Source organism: Atta cephalotes (assembly GCF_000143395.1).
Source record: "Atta cephalotes unplaced genomic scaffold scaffold00012, whole genome shotgun sequence".
Lineage (NCBI taxonomy): Eukaryota > Metazoa > Arthropoda > Insecta > Hymenoptera > Formicidae > Atta > Atta cephalotes.
Window position 1 is genome coordinate 494,106 of NW_012130076.1, and position 9,518 is coordinate 503,623.

Sequence of the window (9,518 nt, forward strand, 5' to 3'; positions counted from 1 at the left end):
CTAATACAATAAGTAATTAAAAATTTAAAAAAATTAATTAAAACTTTAAATTAATTTAAGTTTAAACGGTATTTGTTTTTAACTTAATTTAGTCTCTTTCTCTCTCTCTCTCTCTCTCTCTCTCTCTCTCTCTCTCTCTCTCAGACTTTAATTTGTTGGTAAAAATAGACTCGAATAATTTATAAAATTAAAAATAAAACAAGAGCTATAAGTCAAGCTAGATCTTGCTGGATTAACTACAAAAACATAAGTTTATTAAAACAAACATTTCGATCTCTATTGAGTCATTCTCAATGTTGAAATTAATACAATTTGAAATCAACGACTCATTTGAAAAATCATATGTATTAGCAAGTTATTGTTTTTCAAATTGTATTAATTTCAACATTAAGAATGATAATCACCCATTTTAATAAACTAATTAATCCAGCATTAAAATTTAGCTTGGCTCATAGCCTTTGTTTTATTTTTAATTTTTTAATTTATTAATCTTCTTCTTTTTATCTCTCTAAATGCCAATATTATTTTCTATAAGATCTTGAACGTTAAAGAATTAATTTAGAAAAAAGCTCAATGATTGTGTGATAGATTCTCAGTTAAAGTTAAACATGGGATCTGTATTTAGGAAATGCTATCAGTACAATTGCGTCATGTTATTCTTGTTTCGTTAACAAAGAAAGAATAGAAAATTTTTATTTATGTATAATTTTCAAAGATGTGCAAGCATGGCCAGTACAATGAGAAGTACAAGATTCCTTACACTTTTAAAAATTACATTTTATTTTTCTTTTATAATATAAAAATATCAAAATATGAAAATATCCATATACAAATATTAAAAAAACAGTTTTTATTACACAAGAAATATCTTTGTTATTTTACATAATTTAAAAATAAAATATTAAATTTATCTCCATATTATAATTGTTTTGTTATTTAAAATAATCTGATTTTAAGAAAAATTCGGATATTCTGATTTAATAAAAATAATGTTTTTCAAAATTAATTTTTTATTTAATTTGAATTAATTAATTCAATATTTGAATTAATTAATTCAATCTTAATATAACTGTAACTAATTTAGCTTTTTGTTCATTTAATTTTTAACTTAATTTAAATATTTAACTTAAATATTTTAAATTAATTTTATAAGTCATTAACTTTAACTTAATTTAGTTAAAAAAATGACTTACCTGCTTTTAATACATAAATAATTTTAATATGTAATTTTAGTTTAAAATTTATCACTTTTAATAAATACAATTATACAACCAACAAACGCGAGAGCTGTTACTCAAAATTATGTTCATTTCATTAAATAGCAATTACCTGTAATTTCCAAATAAAATACTAACAAAATCCAAACAAACTAATGATCTAATTTTGCATAAAAAAATATCTCTCTCCTTGCAAATTTATACTTACATTCAAATAAGTATAAATAGTTTCTCCAAACAATTAAATATTTTCAGTTATACAGGAGTACATCTCACACGAAAATATTTTGGTACTATTTGAGTATAATAATACGAAAATGTCTATCCGTTAATTTGAAATTCTCTTTCTCATTAAACATTAAACACTTGCGTATAATCCACGCAATATTTTGTAGATTCAGTTCTGCTTTCCAATTCGATAATCTGCTTCTTGGTCGTAATTATTCAGTCCGCAATATACATCTGATAGTATAATTATGAACTACATATTATTTTGTACGTCGTTAACGGTAGTTTCCATAGTGAATAATTAATTTGTATGCTGTGTAATATGCAATACGAATAATAAAATCTTGAAGTAAGATTAATGCGTGGCGCATAATGCATATTCATTGGATGTAAGTAATATTGCATGTTATTCTTGCTGTAGCGACTATCACGCTGTAAATTAACTGATTTGACTGAGTTTTACACGCCTCTGAGTTTTACAGTTTCAAGCGGAATGATGTCACTGGAAAATTACGCAGTGCGTATAAGAACGAGCCAAGTAATCAAAAAATCCGCGCGCGCTTTCTCCGTGAGAGACTCCCAATGAGAGAACGAGCAAAAATCTCTAATCCGCTGTGGCTGCGATTGCGCTACTTTTACAGCAACACGGATGAAAAATGTTAATTGACTATTTCGGCAATTGCCGTAGCGAGCAGTAATTTCACAAGGAGGCCACTGCTGCATGTTTCAGAAAATACCGAAAAATAAACGGAACTCACTATTACAATTAAATAGGTATACATTCTTTTTTAGGTAAATATATATATAATATAATAATTAACGTATATTCCTACAATTATATATAATAGAAATATTAATGTATTCTTTATATTTAACTCTTCGTTTCAGTCATATTTTTAATCATTTTTATTCCCTTTGTTTGCAATCTAGATTTTTTTATCCAGTCCAAATTTTTTATTATTCTAAACTTAAAAAGATAGGAAAATTCAAGATTATTTCTCAAGTAATGGTAATGCATTACATTACCAAATATTTTTAACACAAATATTAAAATTTTTATATAACAATACATAAAAATTTGAACAAAAATGAGAAAAACATAGAAAATCATTTAAAAATGTATAACTCAAAAATAATGAAAAAAAAATTGTATTATCTTCTCTCCTCTTTATTACGAAAAAATTTGAAAGTAAAATTTTATTTGTGTCAGAAAGACTCAGAGTGTAAATGGAGGAAATAATTTTCACTGTTAATTTCATTGTTAATTTAAAATTGGAATCATACACGTAAGTTTAGTAGAATAAATATAATAATAGTAAATATAATAATAGAATAAATATAATAATAGCGATAACTCGAATATAAATTAAGTACAATTCTTTTGTAATTCTAGGATCTTTTTTCAGTTTTTAATTAATAATAAATTAATATCAAAAATTGAATAAAATTAATATGTAATTAACATTAAAAATTAATTAATATTAGTATCTACATATTATTACATTAATTAAACGCACATTTATATTTTAATTAATTTACATTATATCAATAATATTTCAAAAATAAATTTCACTTCTCATTACTGCCTTTCAAAATTTATCCTTTGTCACGGATAATATTTCTCAAAGTGCGAAAGAGAAAATAATTAGCCATTTCAATCAAAAATTATCGACAAACTCCTGAATAATTATATCCGAAACCCATCGCCTTCATAAAAGATATTGTTGTTAATTATGACAGTAAAGGAAGTGTTTGACATATAATCTCATTGTTTACATTCCATCAATGTCATACACGTTAGACGGAAAGTGAAGGAGAAAAAAGAAGAGAGAAGGAAACCAAACTCTCATTTAATGTTAATTTAATGTTAATGTAATACTGTTATCCAACTGTATTTAAAGAATTATTTAACAACTAAAGATTTTGTAATTGTAATTTTGTATTCAGTCATTTTAAATCACGATTTTTAAGAACGAATTGTCTTAAATGTATTCATTATTTTTTCATGTTTCATGAAAAATGAAAGATTTTAAAAAACATACTTATAAAAATTTATATCTAAATCTCCTATTTATCTTTAAGTGTTCATGGAAAGCTAATAGATCAAGTAGAAACAGAACGTAAAAATTAGTATCACATTATACATTTATTATTTTCGAACCATTGCTTTCCGGTCGTAAAATCGCGACGCTAATTTGTGTCTGGCAATGACGAACATTGGGGTTGTACCATGGCGTTGTTTCAAAGAATTATTATCATTTCTATGACCCGACTGGTCACACCTCTTACTGTGCGGTATCGGAGACCAACCGCAGGGTACGACAAACGAATTAATGGTTAAAAGAGATCGTTTTTGCCTGTCCGGGGGGTAGCCGCCGCTATAAAACGATTCCGTTCCTTTCGGCCCGGAAGTAGTCCATTGACGGTTTTTCGTTAAAGAAGAAACAGGGCCTTTATAAAAGTCGATAGCGCGGCATTGTAAATTGATACGTCGCGGGACCGTAGGCAATGCAGTAGGGAATATTACTGGGGCGCTTTGCTAGAACGGAAATTCGTGTTGTAACAGGTCGGACGAAGGCATGCATACGTCGCTTATAATTACGTATTCTTGCGAACAAAATTGTGGAAGATGTTGCATCTTTTGTGAGCGCGTTACGCCACTGACGTCGGAATAATTGCGCATCCCGGAAAGTATTAGCGTGGAAAGCGTTACAATGCGAGCGAGTTGCGCCGGGCGAGGAGTAATTTTTAGTTCACACATAATGCGCGACTACTATATAACGATTATATAACGATTAAAACGAAAATACAATATTTTGCCGTTACGAATGTTGGAATGTATTAAAATCTTGATTGCATTATAAATTATTATATTTAAATTATTATATTTAAATGATAATTATATTAAAATTTTGCAAATAGTAAGATAAACGTCCCAGTGACATGTATCTATTCGGATATTTACACAAAATTTATTATTATTAATTTCAAATGCTTTTTTATTATAATATTTTTATTACAATATAATTTAGTTATATTTGAAGATTACAATTAAATTATGATATTATATTTGAAATTAATAGTATAAACAAATAAAGGTTTGCATAAATGTTCGGATGTAGGTAAATGTTCGATTACTAGAGATTTACTTACTTTTATAATGCTACATTATAATTAAAATTGTAAGAAATATAAAACATTAATGTTAATTGAGCAATTATTAATTTTGAATAATGTAAGTAGATTTTAGAAAATTTTACGTCAACAACACTGTTGCATTGTTTTCAAATCAAGTCACAAAGTACTTTACTATAATTAAGACAACAAGATATTGTTAATTAAAGTTATCAATGTCTTTGTTTTTGCACCGCAATAATTTCTTTTGAGATTGAAATATACCGTCCAATAGGAACTTAAGAAGGTATCGTTATACAATAGCCTTTTAAGTGAGAAAAGACTGCATACTATCCATCTTCATAAAACGTTATAATAAAGTTTTATAACGAAGACTTATCGATCTTTCGCCCCAGCTTACGCATAGCGTAGTATAATAGTATAATAGTTCTTTCTTTTTTATTTTACGGATTGAATATTGGAAAGAATATTAATCGTATTAAAGTAAAAGCAAGAGATCAATTGAAAATTAATATACTACAATTTAAAGCAATATTATATAAATGTAACAGAATATTGAAAAAAAAGATATTCCTACTACAAAAGATTTTAATAAAACTACTTATTTCAAGTGAAGCTAGGAATTTCCTGAGCGGTGCATTTATCGCGAAGAGATCCAAATCCCCCTCTCTCTCGTTTTCTCTGTCTTCTTTCGCTTTGATATCCAATTTACGGGAAGTGGACGGATATTAACTTTTCATGATCCGCTCGAGCAAAGAACTACAACATATAACATGAAGAATAACATGAAAAGCTCAGCACTTTACCTGGCCGCAGGCAAAGACGCGATTTCGACCTCAAACTTCGGATGATCGATCCAATTTCAAATTTCGCCGATTTCATCGACCCGTAGGGCGCAATGCCGTAGCCTCCATAAAACAAATCGCCGGAGTCCAGGCCGCGCTGAACAAAGTATCACGCAGTCGTGATCGTAAACTAGCGAGCGCGGAGTGTTTCGGAGGTCTTTATGTGGGCGGTAAAAGCGTCTCAGTGAGTCCGTTCTGGCACACATATCGGAAACGAAAGAATAATAGCAAGTCTTTTTTTTCGGTAATTTTCTACTACACCACCACCACACATACCGCATCATCGGTGCAATGAAAATGAATTTTGCTTCCTGCGTTTCGATTTCCTTTCTCTCTCTTTCACCCTCTCGCTTTCCCTCTCTTTCCTCTTCTCTCTTTTTCGATTAAATTTAAGAGATTAACTTTTCCAATTATTCGCGGCCACCAATTTACCTTTAACACCGAACAGTACTTCACGGGCGGCGTTGTCGGCCACTTACACGACGCTCGAATGTCCCTCCTCGCTTTGCAGGAATTGATTGTCTGCGTCGTCTTCGTCGCTGTCGTTGTTAAGAGCTTCCCCAGGATGTACGAGGAAAATGCGGTGGGTGAGTGTCTCTCTCGCTTAATTCATGGAATCGGTCACTCGAGAAGGTAATTACGCGTATTGATGAAAGGTTTATCGATCCGCACATGTTCATCTCGATACTCTCACATGTTAATAAATTACGGTAATTTGAATTAGGCTTAATTTTGTTAAAATTACAACGATTCCATTGATTATTCAAAAAGATCTGTGAATATAATAATTTTCTAAAATCAATCAATAGAGAAAGACAATGGCGGGGGACAGACCGCGGATATAGATCGCAATGGACACGGTATCATGATCACGCGTATTCGTATCATGATTTTGTCGAGTTAGTGGCGGGTCGTCACGAGGAGATAACCTGGGAAGATAAACACGGACCTATCAGCCTACAAGGCTCATCCAAAGTATAAATATTCCTATGGCGTAGACGATCATCACACTAAAGATCATTACGGACAGAAGGAACACTGTGATGGTGAGTGTATATATAATATTCTCGATATTCTCTAAGGTTTTAGCGTTTAACAACTTTTATATTATATTAATATCGTTATCACGCGTAATCTCGGTACGCTGAACGAGAATAACAGCTTCTTCTTCAGAATGTTACATGTATTTTTTAATAAAATGAAAAAATTATGAAAAATTATAAATTTTTTGTATTGTATTTGTAAGTAATACAAAAAATTTGGCAGTTTACCTAAATCTAAATCATATTTTAAAAAAATGATTAAGATATGTGAGAAAATTTAAATTAAAAATTGTTAAATATGAATATATTGATCTTATTGAATTTTTTATATGTAATATATAACATCATCTTTATTAAGTATAAATCTAATTTGAATCACTTTTTGCAGAGCCTGATACATTAAATAAAAATCTCTGTATCTATTATTTGATCATCAAAGATTACTATTGAGATATCAATTTGAAAATTCATTTTTAATTAAAAATTAACTTTTTTTTTCTAATTCGTTTATAGCATACCTGTCTCTTATATTGACAAAGTATCCATATAGCAACCCTAGATGTATCACAATACTAATCCAGAGTCTGCGAGGTAGTGAAATGTAATTCGATCTTGCGCCCTTAATTAGAATCTCGAAGTAATTGGATATCTGCTCTTAATTAGAAGCTTGGAAGGACCAGGTTTATTTCTTACTCCAGTGCGTTACGGTCCATTGTGGGTACATCCGTCACTTTTCTGGTGCTTCCCGTAAAAACGTGAGAGTCCCGTCAAGCTCGTTGGTATTCGGTGTGCACCTGTTAAATTTAATTGTGACTGATACGAGAGAGAGCATAGAAGTTTATTATGCATTCGTTGGGAAGCTCTCTGGCAAAGCTGGCGAATGAAATGCACGGAGCTTACAGGAAAGCTATTCCGATACGGTGTACCTGGAAAACGTGTAACTGCCTGCGTAAACGCAAATTTAATTGGAACATATGGAGAGATACACGAGTTTCTATTATATCTTCATTCAGTCCAAATACCATTCTTATTTCAGCTCCGCATGTACGCGAGTAGCACTTCTTAATTACTTCAATAAATATCACAAATAGCACCATTATTTCCTTCTAAGCACGTCTTCACTTTCTTATTGTCATGGAAAAACTATTTAAACATTTTAAATTAATTAAAAAAAATTTTTTAATGTTTCTTCCTCTCTTTGCAATTTTATATATTTTAAAACATTTGGATAATTTTACAATACCATTTTTCTTATTTCAAAAATAGCATCAACAAATTAAATTTTCTAGAAAAGAAGAAAAATTATTTTTTAACTTAATAGAAAATGATTGACTAATCAAATAATATCGACAAAAATATATTCTTAACATGACCAAACGTCATTTTTGTCATTTTCATTTCATAATTTTTAAAAATTACCCTTTTTAAATTGCGATGATATTTTTAGTTAGTTACTCTTATTAAGTAATGATAACTTTGAGACTTTTTTAAATAAAATTAAGTCAATTCACTTTTGATGAATTATGATTGATAGATTTATTTAATTCGTTAATAATAATAATTCATTAATAATAATCGAAAATCACATTTTTTAGTTGTCATTTTCAAAGTAATGGAGATATTATATTTTTATAAAATAAATAGTCATAAATGGATAATAAAAGCTAGTTTTACTAGATATTATTGATTTCAATCAATATATATATATATATATATATATATATATATATATATATATATATAATTATCTTGCTTATCATGTGAATCATACATATGGCAAACATATTCAAGGCGAATATCACATCCATGAGCCTGGTGACAATATCAGGAATATAAAATATCATGCTGATCCTTGGCGGGTTTTATGCCGAAGTTCATAACTACGGCGGAAATGATCATTTGGGTGGCACATATGGTAATCATAAACATCGAAGTTGAAAAAAATATCATAATGAACAACTATCGATAAAATGATTAATGAACAAATTAAAGGTGACTAACGAGAATAATGTATAAACGCGCCTTCTAAACTCGATCGTAACCAATGTGTTGTTACTTAAATACTTATTTTTATATTCTGTGAATACTTATTTTTTATATGTTGTTGAAATATTATTCTTATAAATTGTTAATATTTTATCTCTTTACAGTAGATAAAAACATATTGTGTATTAAAAAATGTTATTAATAATTTGTACATTAATTATTGCGCATCTATAAATATCTTCTTTTAATTTCAATTCGCATCTTTCTAATTTTTAATAACAAGCGTTGTGAATTATGAGAATTAAACATTTTTTATAGGAGAAAAGACACACTTTAAATTCATTAAAAAAAATATGAACAGTTATAAGTAAAATTTAGACTGACAAGGATAAATTAAAGAAGAAAAAGAAACTTCTTTTCTAACAAAGCGAATCTTGATGCTAATATTCATATACAAATAAAATATAAAACTAATAATAATTTCTATAGATTCTTTCTTAAGATTAGATGTAAAAATATCAATTACTCATTTCTTTATAATTTTCGAAACGAATTCTCCTTTGGAATTCATTCCTAATTTTACCGCAATCGCATGATCTCGTTTCATCAAAACGAGTGGGAGCTACTTGCTCAGTTTCTGCTGACCGAATGCAGCGAAGTTGGCCAATCTCTCTCATCAGCACGCCGCAACATGTTTTTATCCAATCACATTCTCGCGCACACTCGACCTCTCGAGTCAGCAACGGGACGAACCGACTGTGATGGCACCGCAGAAAGATGAAGAAAGTGCAAAGCAGGGTAAACGATGTGGCGTGGCAAGGGTAAAAGGAACAAGACCGAAATTTTATGCCCTCTCATTGAACAATAGTGACATTGAACAATAGACGAATGGATTGGTCGTTCGAAAAAGATCGATCAGTCATTGTGTTATTGACCCTGTCAATTTCGCCAATTCCAATGTCAATCTCGGTTTCTAACGCGGATAATCGCATTGCCTAACGCTTCGACAATTTCTATTAAGTTCTCTTAGTGGAGACTATACAGTATACAGGGATGGTCTGGCG

General features: G+C 29.7%; 1 pseudogene; it reads left to right on the plus strand.

Moving 5' to 3' along the window:
- The first annotated feature begins 5,353 nt into the window (after positions 1–5,353).
- On the plus strand, positions 5,354–8,406 carry LOC105617332 (annotated as a pseudogene).
- The last annotated feature ends 1,112 nt before the right edge of the window (positions 8,407–9,518 follow it).